The following is a 24,141-nucleotide window of genomic DNA, read 5'->3' as shown; positions in this document are numbered from 1 at the left end:
TAGATAATGCAGTATGATCATGGAATATACTTTCCATGATACGCAGTCGGTTTCAAAAGTCGTCATAACTCGAGGAGTTTACAGCAAGATGCGAATAAACAAGCCAAGATAGTTCGAAGTTATCGCCACCAACTCACTTTCCGCCCGGGATAGGCCTTATCTTAATAAAAAATAAGGTAAGCTGTAAGCGGAACAGGTGCTGAGGGAAGGGTATGGGCCCCTAAACATAAGGGCCTCAAAAACTTCCAAAGCAATTCAAGAAGATTTAGGCTCTAGTACGTTAGATTCAATGTTGTGTGCTTGGTTGATTGAAATATAACTGTTTAATGTACCTAAACAGTTTTTTGACTACCTTTCCAGAGTGCGGGTCCATAAAAAAAAACATTCTGTTTATTAAATCGTCAAGTGATTGGAAACGGCTGATCCTGTTTAATAAAGTTAGTCCTTCTCTCTCTAATTCTTGAAAATAGGGTAGAATTTTCCGAATATTTGGGATGATTTGTAACTATTTTAAAGCTATTTTTGTGTTTTTTTTAAAACCCCTAAAAACTTAAAACAAACATAATTTCTCAATAAATTAAATTGTTTGTATATATCAAGCAATACAATGTAATTGGTCAACTGTGGATTTTTAAAACAAACAGTGCATTTCTTCACGTCAATGATTTTTCCAAATCCCTTTTATTACTTACTTTTGTTTGTTTGACCACTGTATTATTTGTTTTCGCTGCCTGTGCTTAGATAGTTCTAGAAACTTCATGACTAACGCGCAGCTGATTCAACAGGAAAAAAATCTGCCTACTTTGGCTCACCAGCTCACGTGAGCGCCAAACGTTCCGGTGAGCGCGAGCGAACACGAGCTACCTGATAAAAACTCACGCTCCAGCTGAAGCGAGCACGCCTTCCGTGAGCGCTCGCTCATTCGCAACTCTGCCGCTCACAGTATTGTTAGCATCTGCAAGAGTAGTTTTAAAACTGGTCCATGATAATAATCATCATCAGTGGGTTTAAAATATTTCTCGAAATCCACTTTGCAACCGGTGAATGGTGTATTGCTTACATCCAGCTTAAAAATGTTCGTTCCTTCTACAATGTGCAGATTATTACGCTACTGGTTTTATTTATAAAAAGCATGCACAGAAAAAAAAAATCAATTCTCGTAATTGTGAATTAAGTTCACGAATGTGGGAACCACGAAGGAATTTATTCATGAGTATGATGCATTTGCACTATAAACGTGCATATATTCCTTCGTGGTTCTCGCATTCGTGAATTTAATTCACGATTTCGAGAATTGATTTTTTTCCGTGTGAGAAAAAAATGTCAATTCAGCTAATCTGGGTATGCACCAATTGGACTGGTTCGGATAAAATGTTAAACTTGCATTTTGCAGACTTTTTTTTATTTTGAGCACTTCTGAGAGATGCAAACCAAGCTGTTTCAATCGGATTCTGTTGGATAATTTCGACTAAATTTCTCCCACGTGCCATCGTTCAACTGCGAGCCTTGCGGTGTTCAATACTGCAAAAAGAACCGCCAATCAATCGAACTTTTCCCATAACATCTCTTCAACACCAACAGCTGCTGTATCGGGGAGCTTGTTGATTGCCTAGCTAATATTGTTTGCGCATGTTTATCTACTGTACCGCATAAGAAGTGTATGCAAACATTCGATTCCAAGAGGGTAGGATCTCGTGTTGAAGACCGCAAGATATAGCTGGAATAACAACAACAACAAAACATGCTCCAAATAAGTGTTGCCTTTGCGGGATCTTCAATTGAAGCGTGTTAAAAACGGCGCTCAAACAGTTTGTCGATTTCGATTGTCGATTGCTCAACGAGAGAGCGAGATTTAATTATAGCGATAATTCGATGCCGGCTGGTTCTTACCTTGGAAACTCATCTCATTTTGAAGTCCGTTTAACGATGCCGGCCTTTTGGTGCTGAAATGGAAAGAATGTTGAGGGGGGAGAATGCATTAGATTATATTGCTTGATTACGATAGCCTGAAATGATATCAAGTCATAATTGCACAATTTATTGATTCGTAGATGAAAACCTTTAGAATTATAAAAAAAAAATCATTCAAAATACTGAACTAACCAACCGGTATATGGTTTTTAAATTTAATCATAAACCAAACTAACATTTGTTCGGAAAAAAAAACCCTTTCACACAAAACAAGGTTCATCTAGTGACAATGTTTCAAACACCTGAATACACCTGACTGGCTTTGCATCTCTAATCAAACGCATACACGAATCAAACATCAAGAGTCCCATTGTGACAACTCTCACAGCCAATTTCAAGTGAAAATGATCTACATTTTGCTGTGCGCAATCAACGCCAATTGACTGTTTGTGCAAACAAAAGAGGATTGCAATATTTGCATCGACTCGTACGTCATTGAATAGTCGGATCGGATAACCCTTGGTGGATTCGTTACACTGAAAGAAACGTAAAATCTACACTGAAATAAAAAAAAAGTACCAAATTCCTGAATTCTAGGAATTTTGCCTCCTTTTCTTATTAAGTAATCCAAAAAACTCGATTACTTAATAAGAAAAGAAGCCAAAATTCCTAGAATTTAGGAATTTGGTACTTTTTTTTATTTCAGTGTACGAATATGTAAACATTACGTCAATTACAGTTTCCAGTCTAAATCGATTAAGTGCAGTCCAATTCAATTTTTCAATTCGGTTTTATTGGTGAATAATCAAGATACAATAAGTTCTTTTGAGATACATAACAGAGTTTTGGAGTTCCTTTCAGCTGTGTGTTACATCAAATCCATTTTCGAACAATTATTACTAGTAAATAAAGGTGTCACCAAGAGTAAGAAAAAATAAGAAAAAACTTACTAAAATTGCAAGTGAAAGGGGATAGAAATAGAGAAAGCTTAAAACTAGATCACAGTTTTTTATCCTTTATAGATGTGCTTGATCATCAGCTCCCCAAGGGCCAGGAATTGCTCCGCCTTGTTACGGCAGGTCCGAAACCGCGTCATCATCTCCCCTGCGAAAGCAAAGAACTCTGGCAGGGTAAAGAGATCTTCCCCGGTAACATCTTGCTGGGCCGTACTGCCGCTACCGGCAGCGACCACGCTGGCGAACGATCGCCCCCATCCAGGAGGGAACGCTGAGTTGTCCGCTGGAACCGTACGATGACCAGCTGCCGGCACGGTTACGCTCGTACTTCGCTGAGGAGGGTGGGATGCTGCTGCTTTCTTCTTCCTCTTTTCCTGCTCCTCGAGGTAGCTTTTCGTCCACGGTAGTTGCTGGTATGGTTACCTCCGCAGTTTGCGCACTTGATGCGCGCCTTGGTTTGCTCTGCCTTTTCCCCCACAGCGGGGCGGGAGGTTGCAGTTCCGTGAGCCGTGGCCGAATTTCTGGCAACGGTGGCATTGTGCTGCGTCCGACGGGTTCTTTAAGTAGAACCGCCAGTTTACCCAAAACCCGTCCAACGCCTTAGTTCGCCGCAGGTCTTGAATCTTGACGGTGCCGCGGTCGAAGTACAACAGGTACAGTGTGTGTGTACCTGTGACTGTTGTCTTCCGCGAGAGGACTTTTATGTCACGCGGTTTTATTCCGGCGTCCGAAAGGTCCTTCTTGAGGTCGGAGATCGGGCGGTCTTGGTACCCCTGCAAGACGACCTTAACAGCTGTTTTTTTTTAGTTTTTACACTTCAATTTCTCCACAACCAGGTCGAAGTTCTTGTTGTCAAATGTGTAGACTTGCACTGACGACTTACCGATTTTCAGACAATATCCGAGGCCTTCCAGCAACTCGTCAATATCGTCCACCAATGTGTCCAAAACAAAAATTGGAGGTGGTCTACGTTCCTTTGGAGAATTGTTCGTTTTTGGCGTCGGCACTTTTTTCCGTGCACGACGATCGTCGTCGTCGGTAGTGCTGCTACCGTCGGTGTTGTTGTTGTTGTTTTCTTCGTCATCGCTCAGCATCTGGAACTCGTTCCTGATGGGAATGTTGGCGGATGTTGACGTGTTGGTCGTGGCACCGGAAGTACCTGAACGGGTTCGCACTGGTGATCTCGGAACATCTCCGGGATGAAGATACTTTTTGTCGATTCCTTCTGCGCTTACGCTCCCCTGCGCGATGGCGGTCGACACGGCGTTGGTTTGTTTACCTTTTTGCACACGGCCGGTAGACGAACTTCGCGGGTTTTTCGAGGCCGCACTCGAACTGCCACGGCCACGGCCGGCCTTTGGCATGCTGGAGAAGCAAACTCGCGAGTAATCACAATCAAATACGGCGAAAAAATCTGAAAAAAACGATAGAGCATTGAGCACTTGACTGCTGCTTGCTCTCGTGCGTAGGGTAGGGTAGTCATCAATGAGAGACTTTTGGTTTTCGACTTTCAACGATTTTTGTATTTTTTTCATCAGCATGTTTTAATGAGCTTTTTATTGAATTTACTTTCTTTTAATGTGTTCTAACATTGACCAAAATATGAGATCGATCCGACATCTACAGCCAGAGTTATTCAACTGTCTCATTGTAGACGCACTTGGCAGGAACAATGGGACAGCTGGGGAACAATGAGACACTCTACGAAAATCAACATTTTTCTAGTAAAACATCATGTTTTTGTATTGTTCCATTGCAGGTGATTTGCCTTGAACATTTTAGAGCAATTTTGCCATCATGAAACTTTGATTAACAAAAGTTATACTAAAAAGTATTTAAATGTTGTTAAATTCATATATTTATACCAAATACCTTTGTATTTTTGGTTAAATGAAGTTAAAACTCTATAAATATGCCAACAATCACTTTCAATTCATGTTTTGAAAGATTTCCATAGATTTTGAAAAGTTAATGAAGAAAAAATCGAAGTGTCTCATTGTTACCCAAGGGCTAAAATGAGTGGGGAACAATGAGACAGCCCTGGATTCTTGGTATATTCTAAATTTTTGCCAAACCTAATGAAAGGACATTGTAGCCCAACTCAATCCCTATGGAACGTCGAAACAAATTTGAAGAAATATAAGTTTTGGTGTAAATGGCAGCCTACGAGCGAAAAAGTATTTTTTGTCCATAATTTACTTTAACACCCCAGAATCAAACATTTATGAATAACTTTTCAAGGGACCGTCCATAACCAAAGCCACTATTATGGCAGATGTGTATCCAGTAGACACACCTTTCCCCCAAATATGTGCCTGATTGGTTGAAGCTACGACTTGTGAGAGCCATTTTATCATTGTTCCCCGTGTCTCATTGATGACTACTCTACCCTACACGGAGGTGGTTTGAGTGCAGTCCAAACTCGAAAAAATCACTTCGGTTATTTGATTCACGGAAATTTTCATTTTCTCCGTGTGGTCATCCAAAATAGGCATTTGAACGAAAATCTGAGCAATTCTTCACCAAAACCAGCAAATGGATTTTATTTATGGGCAGTTCTCTACCAGCTCACACGAAATCGGGAAAAGTTGCCCCGACCCCTCTTCGATTTGCATGAAACTTTGTCCTAAGTGTTAACTTTTGTCCCTGATCACGAATGATCTGTTTTTTGATATCTCGTGACAGAGGGGTGGTACGACTCCTTAAATTTTTAAACATGCTAAAAAATAGGTGTTTTTCAGCCTGAAACGGTGATGAGAAAGAAATTTGGTGTCAAAAAGTTTTAAAAACTCTGCCATTTTCCGTTACTCAACTGTAAAATTTGTTGGAACTTGTCATTTTAAGGGAATTTTAATGTTCTTTTCAGGCTGGAAATTATAAAAAAACACCTCTTTTTTCGCGTGTTCAAAAATGAAAGGAGTCGTACTGCCCCTCCGTCACGAGATAGCAAAAAACTTTTTTATTTGATCCCTATGATCTAAGAAGCCGTTTTGTGTCAGTGTGGTTCACCCATACAAGGACTTCGAACAATTTTGGCATCTTGTAAAGGAAACATTTGCCGCCTTGTTTTTAATTGTGTTGATTGGAAAAAATAGAAGTTTTAGTCAAATTATTTTTTGACTACAGTTTTAAATGTAAAATCAAATTTTCAACCGAAAAGTACTTTAAACTTTTTGATATAGTGCGCCGTTTTCAAGATAGAGCCACCTAAATTTTTATCTAAGCTGAAAAATTGTCGGTTTTTATGATTCCTGAAAAAAAAATGTTTTGTCGAGAAGTTCAGGAAATTTCCAATGATATTGCCTAAAAGTGACATTGAAGATTCCAGAGGGCAAAACATTCGATATTGTACCCATTTGAAAAGTTAGACGTTCCGAGAAAAACGCGTTTTAATGTTTGACCTCGAATAAACCAAAACGAGAGCACGCAATGTAAACAAAAACAAACACGTTTTGTTCCATTGACCATTCTGTGCATTGTCCTGAAATTTGGTTGAATTTGGTTGCCGGAGTCCCGAGTTATAATTACAAATGTTTACGGTAGTCGAGCACGTTCCTGTGTCAAACGCGTTCTGACCTGAATATCCTTTGGCCAATTGTCGCACTTACATCAATTTTCAGACTGTGTCAAGAAAGCACGACAAGATTGAAACCTTTTTTTCGGTTTTTGTTGCAAATTCAAGATTGAAATCGAATTTTGGGGATCTGTGAAGGTCAAAAGGTGATGCATTGTGAGCTGCACAAAATGGCGTTCTTAACTCAATTTGGCCCAAAATGCACGTACGACAAGTTAGCACGACGGCGACGAATTGTTTCATTTGACAACATTGAAAATTGGACCATTACTTGCAGAGATATTGGCATTCAAAATCTTTAATTTTCTACCCGGATAAACGAAAACTATATGAATTCTAGTGAGGACCTTAAAACAACCTTATGAGTTATGGTCACCATTTGTAATAATGTTATTTGGCGGACCTTGATAACTATTTGCCAAATGGTTACCATTAGTAATAGAGTTATTTGAATGTTTGTAATGGTCAACTATTTTCTTGATGACTTTAAAAAACTATTTGAGGATGTTTACTCAAATGGTTACCCTAAATCATAAGGTGGGTTTTAAGTTCAGATGGTTCATATTGACCAAATTTTACTAAGTTTTGTTTTCAAATGAAAGAATCAAACTTTTTTGTCTGTAGCTTCATAAGGGGTTGGGTTTGTGCTGGAGTCGGATTTGGGCAACTTCCGGAACAAGATTTTGTCTGACTAAGTTGTCGGAAAAGTGTACGATCTACGTACGCTGATAAAAGCGAAGAATGACAACTTTGGCAGAGAGTTTGTGAACCATATGGTAAAGGCATTTACTTTACGGTGAAGTGTTCGTCGTGCAGCTGCACCAGTAGTACCAAGTTAGGTGGACATCATTTTGCTTACTTGTCCCTGGATTTTACCCACATTTGAGCTGCCATAGACAACCAATCCGAAGTTTACCAATTTTAATTGACAGAATCTAAACCAACAAAAAGAGAAAACAAACTGAGGAGCTCAAGAACAAAAAGGCTCGAAAATATCGGTTCCTTTTGATGCGCTACAATTCCTTTGAGTTTCGTTGACGATTCAATTTTAAGCATATCATGTTTGTGATAATTGTTACTTTATTTCAATTGTATGAGCGAATCATTTTCCAACAGTTGATAATTTTGGATTTACGGCATATTTGCGAGAGCAGGTAACGAGCGTAGCGAGAGAAGAGAAACGAAAGAGCGGGCCAGGCAGAGTATTATTACTCTGCTTTGCGCGCTCTCTCGTTTCTCTTCTCTCGCTATGCTCGTTACCTGCACTCGTTGCAGGCTGGCGCAGGCAAAAACAGTCTGAAGTGAAACGTTTGTGCGGCTGGTTGTTGTCTACGTTTTGTGCGCAGGTATAATTTTCAAACAAATCATTTGATTTACCAGATACTTTGTTTACATTTTTCTTGTTGAACATTTCAGCGCCGTGGACAACTTGAAACAACGGAACAGCTGGTGCTGGAGGATTCGGCGGCAGCCGACCGACAAAACAAAATCGAAGCGAACGCACGATTGGCATTAATCAAGGAAATCATTTGAATCATCAGATAAGTACACATATTTGAATGTTACATTCTACTCGATACTTTGTGATTTTTTCTTCTTTTTTTCAGGTTTGGACGACTTTGGCAGTATGATCAACCGAACAGAATCGGCAATCAACTAGAATCAAAGCCAAAAAAGTTTTAATATTATTGTTGTGAACTATCCGTCAAAAAGTGAACAATTCTGTAAAAATTAGGTAGGTAAAAAATGGTAGAAAAACTATTAAAAACCATTTGAAAACTATTTCTCAAACAGTGGAACTGGGAGAAAATTATAGAATTAACCTTAAATAACCATGTGAAAACTATTTCTAAAATAGTAGCGCTCGGTAAAAATAGCAAGAAAAACCCTAAAAAACCATTTACGAGCCATTTGTAAAATAGTAGCAGCAAGGTTAAAAATTGTAAGAAAAACCTTAAAATACCATTTAAAAACCATTTCTGAAACAGTAAAAACCGGGGGAAAAAGGTCGCTTCCACGCGAAAATTAACTTTATTTTTACCATTACACAAATGGTAAACTGACGAAACGTTGTTCGGAGATTTTTAAGGTTACCGTTGCTAACCACCCTCATCTCAGATGGTCGAACTTTATGAAAAATGGTAGGGTACCATTTCCGATATGGTATTTTAAAGGTTGTCCTACCATTTTTCAAATAGTGGTTACGATCTCTGAAATGGTGAGTAAACCATTTAACAAAAAGTTTTTTTAAGGTTCTCGTTTATGCGGGTAGTTTCTATTTATTTTATCCGCTGTACTTCAGCAATCAGAAGCCCAATCTTGAATGTCTCTAAGGCAACTTTATTGGACATCTTTTAAATTTTAGAATGTAATATTTTCAGGAATGGACAATTATGAACACTTTTTTAAACATCGTAAAACTGGATTTTTTCAGTTAAAATTAAAATTTAACTGCACAGCAAAAAAAGAAGTAATCCAGCTGCAAGTAAAAAGCCTGTCTGTGAAATAAATTTTGCATTATTTTTTGAAATTCTATGTAATATCACACACTGAAATATGTAGCCCATCAGTATGGGAAACCTACTTGACCAAAATGTCAAGTTCATATATGCGTTTATCATTTACATTCTTCATTGGTCTGATGGCCGAGTGGGCTAAGGCGCACAGCAAAAAAAGAAGTAATCCAGCTGCAAGTAAAAAGCCTGTCTGTGAAATAAATTTTGCATTATTTTTTGAAATTCTATGTAATATCACACACTGAAATATGTAGCCCATCAGTATGGGAAACCTACTTGACCAAAATGTCAAGTTCATATATGCGTTTATCATTTACATTCTTCATTGGTCTGATGGCCGAGTGGGCTAAGGCGCACAGCAAAAAAAGAAGTAATCCAGCTGCAAGTAAAAAGCCTGTCTGTGAAATAAATTTTGCATTATTTTTTGAAATTCTATGTAATATCACACACTGAAATATGTAGCCCATCAGTATGGGAAACCTACTTGACCAAAATGTCAAGTTCATATATGCGTTTATCATTTACATTCTTCATTGGTCTGATGGCCGAGTGGGCTAAGGCGTCAGCCTTACTGATGGTCCTGGGTTTGAATCCCGTCTGCTGCAACTTTTTTTTTGTGTTAACAAAAATTGTACATGCAGTTTTGTAATATTAGGTGTCTTTTTTGAAGAAGGTGATGTGCATCTTTTTGCATGCGATTTTACCATAACTTTTCCCATGTACTCATTTTGGGGGGAAATATGGGTAAGTGAAATTGTGTCTTTTAATGCATTGGCTTATCAAAGGATAGCTCTCTATCGAACTATCGCAACTCACTTGACAAACGGCTCTTCTGCACTCTGGTGGTGGTGGCCCCTCGGAGCCACATCACTGGTGATGGCGAGAAAATGCTTGCCTGAAAACTTGTTTGCATTAACGGAACATAGCTTTTAATTGATTGCACCCCGGAGTGGACTGATAACACATATCGCTTTTGTAAAGCTCAGCTCCTACGGTGGCGGCTTCCGGGACGCTGAGTGCTGATGGTGGTGACGATGGTTGTTTGATAACCCAGTGGCCAATAAATTTTAGATAGAGTTGGGGCTAATGAAGAGTCATAATTTACCCCCCGGAATCTGTGACTGTGATAAGCACTGATGACTGCATTGAAATTCATTTCAATGGGTTTGGGCATGTAATTATCGATGAGTTGAATCGCATAATTAATCAGAAAAAAATATTACTTCACTCAATCAAGAACCACTCAGTTACCCAAAAGTGAGCAATCCATTGATGAGCACCAAAAAAAAAAAACTCTTCACCAATCTGAAATTGCTGGGTGTGAATCTGATTATTCAGAACCGTTAATGAACCGTCAGCACCAACTCAACCTCATTACGCCGCCCACCAATCATGTTGTTATGATGTGTCGAGAGGAAGAATAAATCTCTGACATCAGCTTCGACGAGCCAATCAGCCAATTCTTCCCCTCCAGGAAATTCCACAGCTCAACTCATCACCAATTTGGTAGAAATGGAAATCAGCCACTGCTAGAGGCAATTCGCACTTTTTTCCAGCATCGTCTGCATATTTTGCAGTCAATAAAAAAGGAATACTGAGCAGCTTTTGTAAAGTTGCCAATCATTTCCATGAAAAAAAACGGGGCTTTTGGGGCTGATTGATTTTATGACGGCTTTTTTTTCCAGATAAAAATAATTTTGATTTTTCCGTACAATTTCATGAACCAATGAACAGCAACACAAGTTTTGAACTTTTCAATTTAATTAAACGTCGAAATAAATTCCATCGAACAGAAGCCAACTCGTTCTAATTGAATTTCGAATTCTGTCAATTGCACTGACCAACGGCAACGGGCGTTGTTTTTTTTATTGCTGTAAATGGAATGATGCCGAACACCGACAAGATGCCGAACACTTCGACAAGCAGTAAAACGAGTAAAACAAAGGTTGTTTGCAAAATGTTCATTAATAACAATATGAAAATTAAAGTTTTTGTAGCTATTGCATACAACTTATCAGAAAAAATAGTAACACTCTGAAGAAATCACCTGAATTCTCAATTTGGATATGTTTCAGATGACAATAATCTACATCTTTTGAGCTATAGCACAAGCTGGTACAAATTCATTAGGCGGTCGAAAAAAGCTGAGAAAGTAGATTTTTTAGGCTTTATTTTTAGATGTATTTGCAATTGAGTAGTGCGGTGCTTGTGGGGACGCGCAGTCCTGTTTTTTCGTGTTATTTTCCGTCTCTTTTGTGTCGCTGTTCGAGTCCATGGGGTGATTGGCCATTATAATTAAATAATAGCATCATTAGTGTGGTGCTTTTCGGGACGCGCAGTTCTGTTTTTTTTACCTTCTTCTCTTTTCATTGTTTTTTTTTTACTCGCGTTCGTTGGGCGATGAGTTTTTTTTGTGTTGTTCTCTTTTTATAGTTTTCTATAAAAACGAACCTATTTTTTTGAGACTAGCAAGTCGTTTTGCTGGATTAAGTCCTTTCCATATCATCGATGATCGGAAGGCACGCCGTCGAATATGTTTTAAGGCTTATGATATAAAATCATTTTACTAAATGAAGCCCTTCCTACATCACCGTTGATCGGAAGGCACGCCGACGGAGAATTTCTGGAGAATCGCGGTCGAATTAATACTATATTTAAATTCCTAGATAGCTATCTTTCCGCAGCCGGCTGCCTAAGATTTTTAAAATTTCAACCGATAAACAAATTGCTTATGGTCGCATCACCTACCACAGTGAATCCTGACCTCATACCCATCTTACTTACCCCTCAAAACTCATGTGATACTTTGTCGGAGACGCAGCCGATTTAGCGGTCCCATCACTCAAGTATCGGACTAACATTCCCAACCACTTCCCCGTGTCTTACCACTGGTCGTGGCCGGCCTTTGAAAATTGCGAAGGGGTGATGATTGGTTCCTACTTTTCATCTGTGGTCCACGGAGCAATGTTTGGGGGTCCTGGTCAATAACGATGTAGCAGCTACGGGTAGACACCAATGCTATGCTATGCTATGCTATGCTTTATTTTTAGATGTATTTGCAATTTGCTTTGCAATCTATTTCGTGCACCGTTTTGAAGTTATAGCCATAATTAAATGACTTTTTGTCGATAACGTGACTGTTTTACCTGTAGAAGTCATGGCCAAATTGTAGAAGTCAGGCCACCAATTTTTTTTTCTTTATCTTATTTTTGATTTTTGATCTTAGGTCCAATTCTAGGGCCTAATCTTAGGGCTTAGGTAATAGAAGAAGACGTTGGCGGTGTTGAAATATTGAGACAATGCTTTTGGTAATTTTTCAAGCATCAGCCATTAAAATCTGACTTAAATGGGGTCGTAGAATTCACTTCCATGTCAAAAGTAAGAAAATAAAAAATCACGAAAAAAATTGTTGGGATTCGATAATCCGAAGTCCCATACAAACATTCGGATAATCGAGTCTGAACTGTATCATCGAATCAGCATAAAATTTTCAGTGCTTTTCATTTTCAATACCAAATGTGAAAGCATCGTGAAACTTTCCAAGCTTCCAAATGATCTGGGTTTATAATCAACCTTAACATTTGAAACGGCCGTAAAACACTTATTCGACCATATAAAATGTCAAATTTCATTTGAAAATTTTGATAATATTTGTATTCGAAAGATCAGAAAACCCTATCACTTTGTCGAAGACACCAAATCGATCAGAATATCCGTTCTCAAGATTTAGATTATTGATTTTTTTAATAGGGTTTAACTGTAAAATGATCATGTCAACACTAAAACCGATACTTTGAGACTTTGGCTTAATTTTGTGGGCAGATTCAAATTCAGCCGGCAAAAAACATGTAAAAACTTACTTACCCGAGCATGGGTTAATAACAAGGGAAATGCGTAATAATACTTTTCGAAAAACGAAGTTGACTTTATAGCTGTCGGCTACCATTGCTAGTACCAACCACTAGTGTCTTCCTTTTTATCTACAAGGACTTCGCCGCCCTGGGCTCCTAAGTGTATGAACACGGGCGGGACAATAATACTTTTCTCTGGTATCAATACTAAATTGTGGTATTCCTGGACCCTTTAAAATTTGTCTTAAGGGTTATGCAAGAGCAAAATGTGGTATCATACCAATTTAAGGTATTGTTTGGATATTGCAAAATTGCTCAATTTGTCAATGATCGGACACAATAGTTTGGTATAACTTTGGTATTAAAGTGTTTTGTCGAATTCTCCTGAAACTATGGAAAAAATTTGACCAATTTTGACAAAATAATTCATTTTGCGCTAAAATGATGCCTCAAAGCGAATGCTTTTATTGAAAACCGAAAATTTCAAACTTGATTTTAAACATTTTTGATACACCCCCTAAAGAAATGACTTGAAATTGTGGAAATAAGTACGTATTAAAGTGTTTTTTCAAATTCCTCTGAAACTATGGGAAATTTTTTATCAATTTTGACAAGATAATTAATTTTGCGCTAAAATGACTTGATACTCAAAAATGTTACAGCTGATTATCCATTTTTGTTATATACTCACTAAGAAATTTTTAAAAATCATGGAAATTTCTCTAAGTCGGGATAACCATTTACCATTTCGCGGGTCAATCGACAGATTATTTAATTTTGGTGAATTTCAATCCAATTTCATGTTAATAACATTTATTTTTCAATCTTGTTATTTTTCAGAAGCTTAAAGAATTCAATCACAAGCCGTTCATCAATGACAAATGTATTCGATGTGGTGAAGAATATCACTTAAAACAACATGGAATCATCAGGTGAGTAGATTTGGCTGTTGCATATGGATCATTTCCGTTTTTTCACTAACTGCAACTGCTGCACAAAAAATGGCATGAAAATACCAAATTTTGGTATTACTTGGGCAAATACCAGCGACCCATTAGTAGATGGTAAAATACCATGAAATCATACCAAAATCATGTATGTGGAAGTCCACAGGAATACCAAAATCTGATTCTCCAAAGGCGCGAGAGTACCTTGAAAATAAAACCATGGCAATACCAAGTTTTAATATTCAAGCAATGTTCAAAAATCAAGAAGACCTCAACTTGGTATTGAAATTGTTGTATTTTGTGGTATTATTTTACCCTTAAATAACATGGTTTGGTATTTTTGTGCCCTTCCACAAACAAGACTTTGGTATGATTTCATGGTGTTTTACCATCTATTACTGGGCAACCAAGTGCACATTTTGGTCCCTGTTATTTGACCAAGTAATACTAAAATTTGGTATTTCCGTGTTGTTTACCCCTGCTCGGGTAATCCACTTATGTCGATGGTGCCTTCCTCAGTCTTTACCAAAAAATCAGGTTTAATTTTCAACTTATTGTAAATTTTCATAGCTTGAGACAGGGTTGCCAGATCTTCAAACTTTTGGACTCGTTTGGATGGTATTTCGAATACCTATCCAACGATAGGTCGAATGATTGATCCGAACGTGGTTCGCATACAAATGCGTGAAATTCGGCTACAAAAAAAAAAAACGTAAATATCACTTAAGTAGTCATAACTTGAGACACGGTTGCTCGATTATCAATATGTTAGACTCATTGGAAAGGTATTTAAATTACCTATCCAACATTGTATATCATGATGGTAACGAGACGATTTCCGGCCACTTATGTAACAACACATTTTTATACATAACTTTTGAACTACTTACCGAAACTTCCTAAAAAACAATGGGTACGTATGGGACCCCAAATTGGATCGAATTCAAAAATTTGAGCAAAACCGGCTCAGCCAGTGCTGAGGAAACTGAGTAACAATTTTGGTCACATACACACACACACACACACACACACACACACACATACACATAAATTTGTTCAAATTTTAATTCTGAGTTGATAGGTACAAATGAAGGTGGGTCTTCGTGCTTTTCATTAAAAAAAATCATTCTTAGAACAAAATTATAGCCTTGCCCCAGTGCGAAAGGCAAATAATATACAGTTGGACAGTTTTCGAATTTTATTAGGGTGGTCCCAAACACTTTTCAGATGGAGATATCTCGAATTTAAAGAGATTTTGTCGGAGTTTGTAGTGCTAGATTTACCCTATTTAATGCAACCTAGCGCTTAAAACTTGGCCTGCGCTTTTTCGAGATATTTCAGGTCTAAAATAACCACTTTGTTACCTTAAAATCTGTAATCTGTAACTTTGGATTTGTAAGTCCAAATCGACTTTTTTTCAAACGGAAATGTGCGGCAACATCATTTTTCTCTAAAACTCAACCCTGAATTACCCCGTTAAAAAACGGATTTTTGAAGGTTTGCTCAGAAGCTTTCTTTGAACTTGGTCGTAGAAGGCGTAGATTACGGGATACATTTTTGATGTCTTCTACAAAGTTGCTAGAAGCCCAAACACCTTCCGGCAGATAAAAAAAAATTCCAAAAATATTCCTTAAAACTAAGATGTTTGAAAACACCCTAATTGTGCACCACCCTAATTTTCATCCAAGCCAAAAGTTGTCCCATTTGCAACAACTCTTCTGAAGGCATCAAAGCTCCAGAACTGCACCATTTTTCGGAAATCCATTATCCAATTAATTTTGCGATCTGAACCATTTTGCATTGGTTTGGGTGTTCAAAGCTCAACACTGTTTTTAATATTTGTTTAACATTCCAACGCCCAAGGCTCCAAAAAAGTTGGAACGGTAACTTCAACTCGCTGGTTCTCGGGCATAACTCAACCAATCAAAATGATTCTTCTTTCCAGTGATTTGTTAGGATGTCTAGATGATTCTAGAACTTTGCAGAACTTTATTTGACCAAATCTGTAATTTATGCGATCAAAAACATCGTTCCAATTTTTTTCGCGTGTAAAAAACAATCGCCAAAAATTCCGCGGAGGCAGTCATTTAAAAAAAAGGTGGAACGATGTTTTTGGTCACAGAAATTACAGATTTGTTCAAATCAAGTTCTGCAAAATTTTGGGATCATCTAGACATTCTTACAAATCACTGGAAACAAGAACCGTTCCGATTGATTGAGTAATGCTCGAGAACCAGCGAGTTGTAGTTACCGTTCCACCTTTTTGCGAGGCTTGGGCGTCCGTGTTAGTTGGACATGCGTTGGGCGTTCCAGTGTTAAAAAAATGGAAAATATTTCACGTTCAGTGCAAGAACCAACTAAAAAAATATATATTTTAAAGGGAAAAAATAAAGAGATAAGGAGACAACGATTAAAAATAAGGCTTTGAAAGTTACTCTATAAAATGATTAATTAATTGTTCATATAAATAAGCTTACAATCGTAAATCGCCAGCTCATCAGCAGGAGCCATCACTTCTAAGTTGATTCATCAATCATTCCATTACCTGCACACACAATTCGGCGCTACGCCCAATTATGATTATGTGCCGTAAATTAAACCCAGCCAGGGGCGTGTTTAATCTGCCAAACAAAACACTCAAAGCTGTACAACTATTTTCGTTTTCCTTTAACCCAATTTTAAGGGGAACCGCTTCTTGGTGGGGCTCCAGGCAGGCACCCGCAGCCAGCAAGCAATACACATTCATCATCACTTCAGCGAAAAGCCCCAGCAGTGGCAAGCAATTACGGTAGGAATTTACGCCTGGAAGCTGTACCGAGCCTGGAGAGAGCTTTCTGACTCTGCTCTCCTGCCAAACGTGAAGCTACACTTGCAAAATTTGCACAATTCAAGCGATACGGCCCAAACTCGAAAAGTCCCGTTGGATAAGAGTCGGGTCGAGAGGGGGCACCCACGTCAATCCACCAAAAGTGATGGCAAACAAACCGTTCTCAAGTCAAGGTGCGCTGCAAGTAAGAATATCATTTTCGACAGCGGATAATTATAATTAACGAAATGTAATTAAAAAATAAATCTGCTCGCGGTACGACTGTGAGAGAAACGCAGTTCGGCTTTTGGATCTCGTTACACAAGCGGAAACGCTGTTGCAAAATAAATAGATTTTCGATCAGGCGGACAGATTAATTTCAGTGAAATTCGATACAAAAAAATGTGAAGAGGAGTTTTTCGACGTAACATAATTGTTGCCTGTCAATTAAAAATGGTTTTTGGATTCAGAAAAAGAAAACAAACCATTATAATGAAGTATGTTGAAAATCCCAAATTTTGCGTTACGTAATAAAAGAAGGCTCCCTTTAACATGATGATATTTTATACTATTTCAGGACGTTTATCAAGCACCCGGATTAGGGCTATTGATTTTTCACGGCAAAAATATCTAATTTTGCTTCGAGCCAATTATAAAACATTGAAATTCTATGGCAATTTCAAGGTACTTTAAAACTGCTTAAAAAAAGCGTAACAATGCATTCGTTTAGCATAATTATGAACAGCAAAGTGTTTACAAAGTAACCAGTTGTTCAAGATACAAAATTAAACCTTCTGACACAAAATATTTATTTGAAAAAAGTTGTATTGGATTGATATGGAGAAATTTTGAAAAAAAAACGCTGAATTTAATTGAGATTGTAGAAATTTATTTGCCAAAATATCTCCAACACGAAGCACATGAGCAGTTCTCTCAGATTTCGGTCATTCGATTTTTTTTGTATTTTTTAATCCTACTGAAACTTAATAATTTTTCTTACAAATGTATGAATATTCAAAAATCTGTATCTTTTGAAGGAATTTTTTGATCGATTTGGTGTCTCCCGAGCAGGGGTAAATAACACGGGAATGCTAAATTTTGGTATTACTTGGGCAAATAACAGGGACCAAAATGTGCCCTTGGTTGCCCAGTAATAGATGCTAAAATACCATGAAATCATACCAAAGTCTTGTATGTGGAAGGGTACAACAATACCAAACCATGTTATTCCAAGGGTAAAATAATACCACAAAATAAAACCATTACAATTGAGGTCTTCTGGATTTTTGAACATTGCTTGAATATCAAAAGTTGGTATTGCCATGGTTTTTTTTAGGTATTCCCGCGCCCTTGGAAAATCAGATTTTGGTATTCCTGCGCTCTTCCACATACATGATTTTGGTTTGATTTCATGGTATTTTACCATCTATTACTGGGCAACCAAGGGCACATTTTGGGCCCTGTTATTTGCACAAGTTATACCAAAATTTGGTATTTTCATACCATTTTTAGTGCAACAGTTGCAGTTAGTGAAAAAACGGAAATGATCCATGCCCGTTGCATCTACTCACCTGATGATTCCATGTTGTTCTTAGTGATATTCTTCACCACGTCGAATGCATTTGTCATTGATGAATGGCCTGTGCATGAAGTTCTTGAAGCTTCTGAAAAATAACAAGATTGAAAATAAGTGTTATTAAAATGAAACTGGATTGAAATTCACCAAAATTCAATAATCTGTCGATTGACTCGTTATTCAAAAAATTTGGTTATCCCGACTTAGAGAAATCCCAACGATTTTAAAAAAAATCGATTTAAAAAAAATCATTTTTGGGTTTCAAGTCATTTTAGTTCAAAATTATTTATCTCTTCTAAATTTATAAAAAAAAATCCCATTGTTTTCGAAGAATTTGATGAAACACATCAATATCAAAATAATACCAAAATGTGGCCACTGACTTAGAAAATTTTCCATTATTTTAAGTCATTTCTTTAGGGGGTATATCAAAAATGTTTAAAATCAAGTTTGAAATTTCCGGTTTTCAATGAAAGCATTCGCTTTGAGACATAATTTTAGCGCAAAATTAATTATTTTGTCAAAATTGGTCAAAATTTCACCATAGTTTCAGAGGAATTTGATAAAACACTTTAATACCAAAAGAATACCAAAATTGTGGTGTTCGACCATTGACAAATTCTGCAATTTTGCAATATCAAATTAATACTTTAAATTGGTATGATACCACATTTTGCTCTTGCATAATCCTTAAGACAAATTTTAAAGGGTCCAGCAATACCAAAATTTGGTATTGATACCAGAGAAAGGTATTATTACACATTTCCTTTGTTATTTACCCATGCTCGGGCTTCGGCAAAGTTGTAGGTATGGATAAGGACTACACTGGAAAAAAATGATACACGGTAAAAAAAATTGTTAATTTTTTATTCAACTTTTGTCACTAAAACTTGATTTGCAAAAAAAACACTATTTTTATTTTTTTCATTTTTTGATGTTTTAAGGGACATCAAATGCCAACTTTTCAGAAATTTCCAGGTTGTGCAAATAATCTTTAACAGAGTTATGAATTTTTGAATCAATACTGGTTTTTTCAAAAAAATCGTCATATTGGTCGCAAAAATTTTTCAACTTCATTTTTCGATGTAAAATCAAATTTTCAATCAAAAAGTTCTTTAGTGAAATTTTGATAAACTGCGTTTTCAAGTTAAAGATATTTTTAGGTAACTTTTTTTTTAAATAGTCACGGTTTTTCATTTTTTTAAATTAGTGCACATGTTTACCAATTTTGAAAAAAAAAATTGAAGGGCTGAGGAATTTCTCTATATTTTACTTCTTTAAACTTTGTTGCTACAACCCTTAGTTGCTGAGATATTGCCATGCAAGTGTTTAAAAACAATCAATGGTCCGATATACAATGTTAAAATATGAAACATTCGTGAAATTTTCCGATCTTTTAAAAAAAATTAATTTTTAGATCAAGACTATCATTTTAAATGGGCGTAATATTAAATATTCAACCCTTTAGAAATGTTACTTGATTTAAAAAAAATAAAAGTATTGGGTTCGAAAAGTTCGGAAAATTTCAAGAATGTTTCATATTTTAACATTGAAAATCGGACCATTAATTGCTGAGATATCGACATAATAAAATGGTGGGTTGTTTGGGTGAGACTTAGAAAACATCAATTTTCCTGTTTTCGAACACTTGCATGGCAATATCTCAGCAACTAAAGGTCGTATCAATAAAGTTCAAAAAAGCAAAACATAGAGAATTTTCTCAGCTTTTCAAATTTTTTTTTTTCAAAAGTGGGCAAACATGTGCATTAATTAAAAAAAATGAAAAAAAACTGCGAACATTTTCAAAAAAGTTACCTAAAAATGGCTATAACTTGAAAACGGTGCAATTTCTCAAACTTACACTAGAGTACTTTTGATTGCAAATTTGATTTTACATCGAAAAATGAAGTTGAAAATTTTTTGCGACCAATATGCTGATTTTTTGAAAAACTCAGTATTGATTCAAAAATTCATAACTCGGTCAAAGATTTTTTGCACAACCTTGAAATTTCTGAAATGTTGGCATTTGATGTCCCCTAAAACATATCAAAAAATGAAAAAAAAAATAAAAATTGTGTTTTTTTTGCAAATCAAGATTTAGTGACAAAAGTTGAATAAAAAATTCACGATTTTTTTAACGTGTATCATTTTTTTCAGTGTAGTCTGTATCCATACCTACAACTTTGCCGAAGACACCAAATCGATCAAAAAATTTCTTCAAAAGATACAGATTTGAATTTTCATGCATCATTTTTGTATGGACAGCTGCCAAATTTGTAAGGAAAATTATATGGACAAACTTATGATGCAAAATGGCTTCTTTGGTGTTACCAAAGGCACCACAAAAGTTTCAGCCGGATAAAAAAATACAGAAATTAAAATTCGAAAAAAAAGACCGATTTCGTAGAGAATTGCTCACATCTTAAACGTCATTTTAATCTTAATTAGAATCAGTAAAATAAATTTAATAAAATTTGGTTTGTTTTTTCAGTAAGATGACAATTTAAGTATTTTTATGAAGTTTAAGAAAAAATTCATTAAAAGCAGTTTTGTTTAAATTTACTGATAATTCCAGATAATTATAACATATTGCTGAATGCTTAATTAATTTGATTACAACATGTATCATATTGAAAGCAAATTGAATGAAAAGCATTATTTATAATTAAAATCTACAGTTATTTTTTAAATAGGTAATATAAAACTATGAAACACAATAGTTTATAGGACCATTTAAAAAAAAACTCTTGAAATATTCAAATTTCTATACATTTTACAAAAAAAAATAAAAGGAGCACAAACTTTGTTGCGTGTTGTTATTTTGAAATGTTGAATAATGTTTTTGTACAATATTTTCAAAATTTTGTGAAATAAAGAAATTTTGCTGGAAATATATAAGTTACGGAAATTGCTTTCCGCATAATTGATCGACGCCACCAACATCGTCAGCACAGCCGACAACAGTAACCCAAACTGCGAACAAAGCTAAACTTCGTTTACCTCGCCGCGATTAAAGCAAGTACCTCATGTGTGAGGCTCTGGGGGACTTTTCGATAACAATAAAATCAGAACGTTTTGGACAGTCAAACTCAACACTTTGGAGTAATTAATTAAAAGAAACCCACCCTTTCATAATGGACGTTTTATAACTGGCGCAGTCGAGTCTTCGCCGGAAGGTGGCTGTGCCCAGTGATTGAAGTTGTCGTTCGCGAAAATCTCGGTAGTGAGACCGAAAGTGCAAGTTTATGCAAAAAACACGGCAGTTGTTCATTCAGCAGAAATTCGTCACCAACGGCTCTGGAGATCAGGAGTGAAGCAGCCAAGGAAATTACCTGGTGAAGCAGCCACCGACCGAAGAAGATGAACCAACGTTATCTGCTGGATACTTCGGCAAGAGGCGTGATACCATCGTTTGCACATCGCGAAAAACTCGGATCCGAGTTCAGGAGCGCAGCCCGACGTGGACTTCAACACCTTCGACGAGGAGGACAAAGGAGCAGCGTTACCCGGATTTTCAACAAGCCACAAAATTTAAAGTGAAAAACAAAATCTAAATTCAAAATTCAAAAATACTTTTCCAAATTTGATAAGTTAAGTGAGAATGTGTGTGTGAGAGTGAAAACAAATTCTGCAATTCGAAAATCATTTGCATAATTCAGCATGACCAGATTAACTAATTTGACAAAAGGAAAAAACACGATTCAAAATTTATTTTTTAGAAGGTGTGTGAGTGTGAAAAAAAAACAAAGAAAACCATTTCAAAATCATGTAGCAAAAAAAATTAAGTTAATCGAGTGTGTTTGAAATTGTTAAGAGGAAACATTACAATGAAATAATAGTTTTTTTGTAATAGCTAATTACAAGTCTCAATTTGTAATTCAGAGTTACAGAAATGTAACAAACGAAGATGTAATTAAGGATTACGTAATCTTTGATTACAAATATTTGTAACACTTAATTACAAAACAGCAACAACTATATTGTTTCAAACATCACCAAAGAAGCTTGAGATATTTCAAACTCGCTAAGTGACCTGTTTGGTAGTTCTTTCCGATGGAAAAATTATGTGCAGTCGATACGGATCGGGACGATCGTTTCTTGGTGAGGGAGCAGTTACGGAAATTGCTTTCCGCATAATTGATCGACGCCACCAACATCGTCAGCACAGCCGACAACAGTAACCCAAACTGCGAACAAAGCTGAACTTCGTTTACCTCGCCGCGATTAAAGCAAGTAGCTCGATTAATGCTCAGTAAGCAAAACCTCAGTACCTCGTGTGTGAGGCTCTGGGGACTTTTCGATTACAATAAAGGTAGAACGTTTTGGACAGTCTAACTAACCACATCGGCGTTATTAATTTCGAAACATCTTCCCTTCTACCATGGACGTTTTATAACTTATATATTGTAATGAACAATATCTTCAAAAAACATTTTAGAACTCGAACATGGTAGCCTGGTGTGTTTGAGGTTCATCTGCACTGAAAACTTGTACGGCGTGTAAACGGACAATGCGTTTCGGGAAGACTGTTTTTTTTTTATATTCGAACTGCTTCCAAAATAAAGTAAAAAAAAATCTTGGAAATTATTGGAATTGAAAATTAATACATAGGTATTTAAGGCACTGAGCAGCGATTTATCAACTGAATATTTCAAATTTAGCGGCTACCAACTTCACAGTCAGGGGTTAATTTCACGGGTTTGCGGCTTCCGCGAAATCGTAAAAAATCACTAGCCCTAATAACTTTTTAATGATTTAGAGAAACTTAAATTTTGTTGAAACTCGATATAGGAGACCTTAAGCAGCTCAGTTTGAGACATTTTGAATATTAAAAAGATTTATTTTTTTCTTAATGTGGACTTAGAGTAAATGCATGTCTGATTTGATGTCTACATCAGGGTTACCAGGCCAAAATTTAAAAAAAAAATCTGGCCACATGCCGACAAAAAATCTGGAAAAATCTGGTCCATTTCTTTGCTTCATAATGGCTAAATTTGCGCTTTAAAAGTAAAACACTCGCACAACATAACTTTTTAACAGAATATTGTAATTGACACATTGTTAAAAATATCATTCAAATTCGGCTAATAACAAGAAATATGACAGGATATCTAAAAACCTGGTTTTTTCGCAATCTTGAAAAATTATAAGTAGAGCTTATTTCAGAAAACGACGCTTTGCAGCAGCGAAAGTTTTTGATGTGAAATGGGCACAGTTTTTTGAAAGCATCATTGAGGTTATGTTTCAAAGATGAACTTAATATTACTCCAAAAAAGATTAAACTAACGAAAACAACGATTTTAGCTGGTATTTCATTTTATTTTTTCTTAAAATAAGGCCACTGCAAATATTTTTTGAAGTGTAGGAGGAGGAGGCAAATTAAAAAAATATATTAATTGAAAAAAGTGTTGTAAAATGAATAGTAGTTTAATCATCAATTATTAATATCAATCCAAAAACAAGAAACAACAATAATCTTTTTGAATACCGGCAGTGGGGTTGAGATTGGGTCTGGGGGTGAGATTGGGTCAAAGTGTTTTTTTTTTTACGGATTTAACTATTTCTCAGGTTTTTCTCAATGAAACCAAATTCTGTTAAAAGGATTGTGTAGGGAACATCTTAAGATGACTTCGCTGAAAAAATCTCGTTCCTAGAACAAATCCTGTTATTTTGGCAGCTGTCTAAAGTTGAGGTACGTTTTTGGCCAAAAATTACCTCTCGAAAAATCATTTTTCTAATATTTTTGTTGGAATTGCTCGAAAACTACCCAAATGTTTGAAAATCTCTACTTCAAACATTGTAGCATGTCAATACGATTCCCTCGAACAAGAAACACTGTTGGATGACTTGTTTTTACCATATCGTTGTATTTGCATCATTTTAGTTTCATTTGACCCAATGTCACCCCCTCTAAGGGGTGAGATTGGGTCAATTTTCAAACTATTGGCATTTAAGGTAGTGTTCATCAAAATCCACCATATTTTGGGAAAATGTTAGTAAACTA

The 24,141-nt window shown here is 36.3% G+C and overlaps 1 protein-coding gene across 1 annotated transcript in view; it reads right to left on the bottom strand.

The window, feature by feature from the left end:
* The window catches only part of LOC120429011 (uncharacterized), a 107,050-nt gene that overhangs the window by 48,922 nt on the left and 33,987 nt on the right, over nucleotides 1–24,141 (bottom strand). Inside the window, exon 2 of the mRNA XM_039594149.2 lies at nucleotides 1,891–1,943. The gene's annotated coding sequence lies outside the window, so the exon portion shown is untranslated. The remainder of the gene's footprint in view (nucleotides 1–1,890; nucleotides 1,944–24,141) is intronic.

This window comes from Culex pipiens, chromosome 1 (assembly GCF_016801865.2).
Source record: "Culex pipiens pallens isolate TS chromosome 1, TS_CPP_V2, whole genome shotgun sequence".
Classification (NCBI taxonomy): Eukaryota; Metazoa; Arthropoda; class Insecta; order Diptera; family Culicidae; genus Culex; species Culex pipiens.
This window is presented reverse-complemented; position numbering and strand designations above follow the sequence as displayed.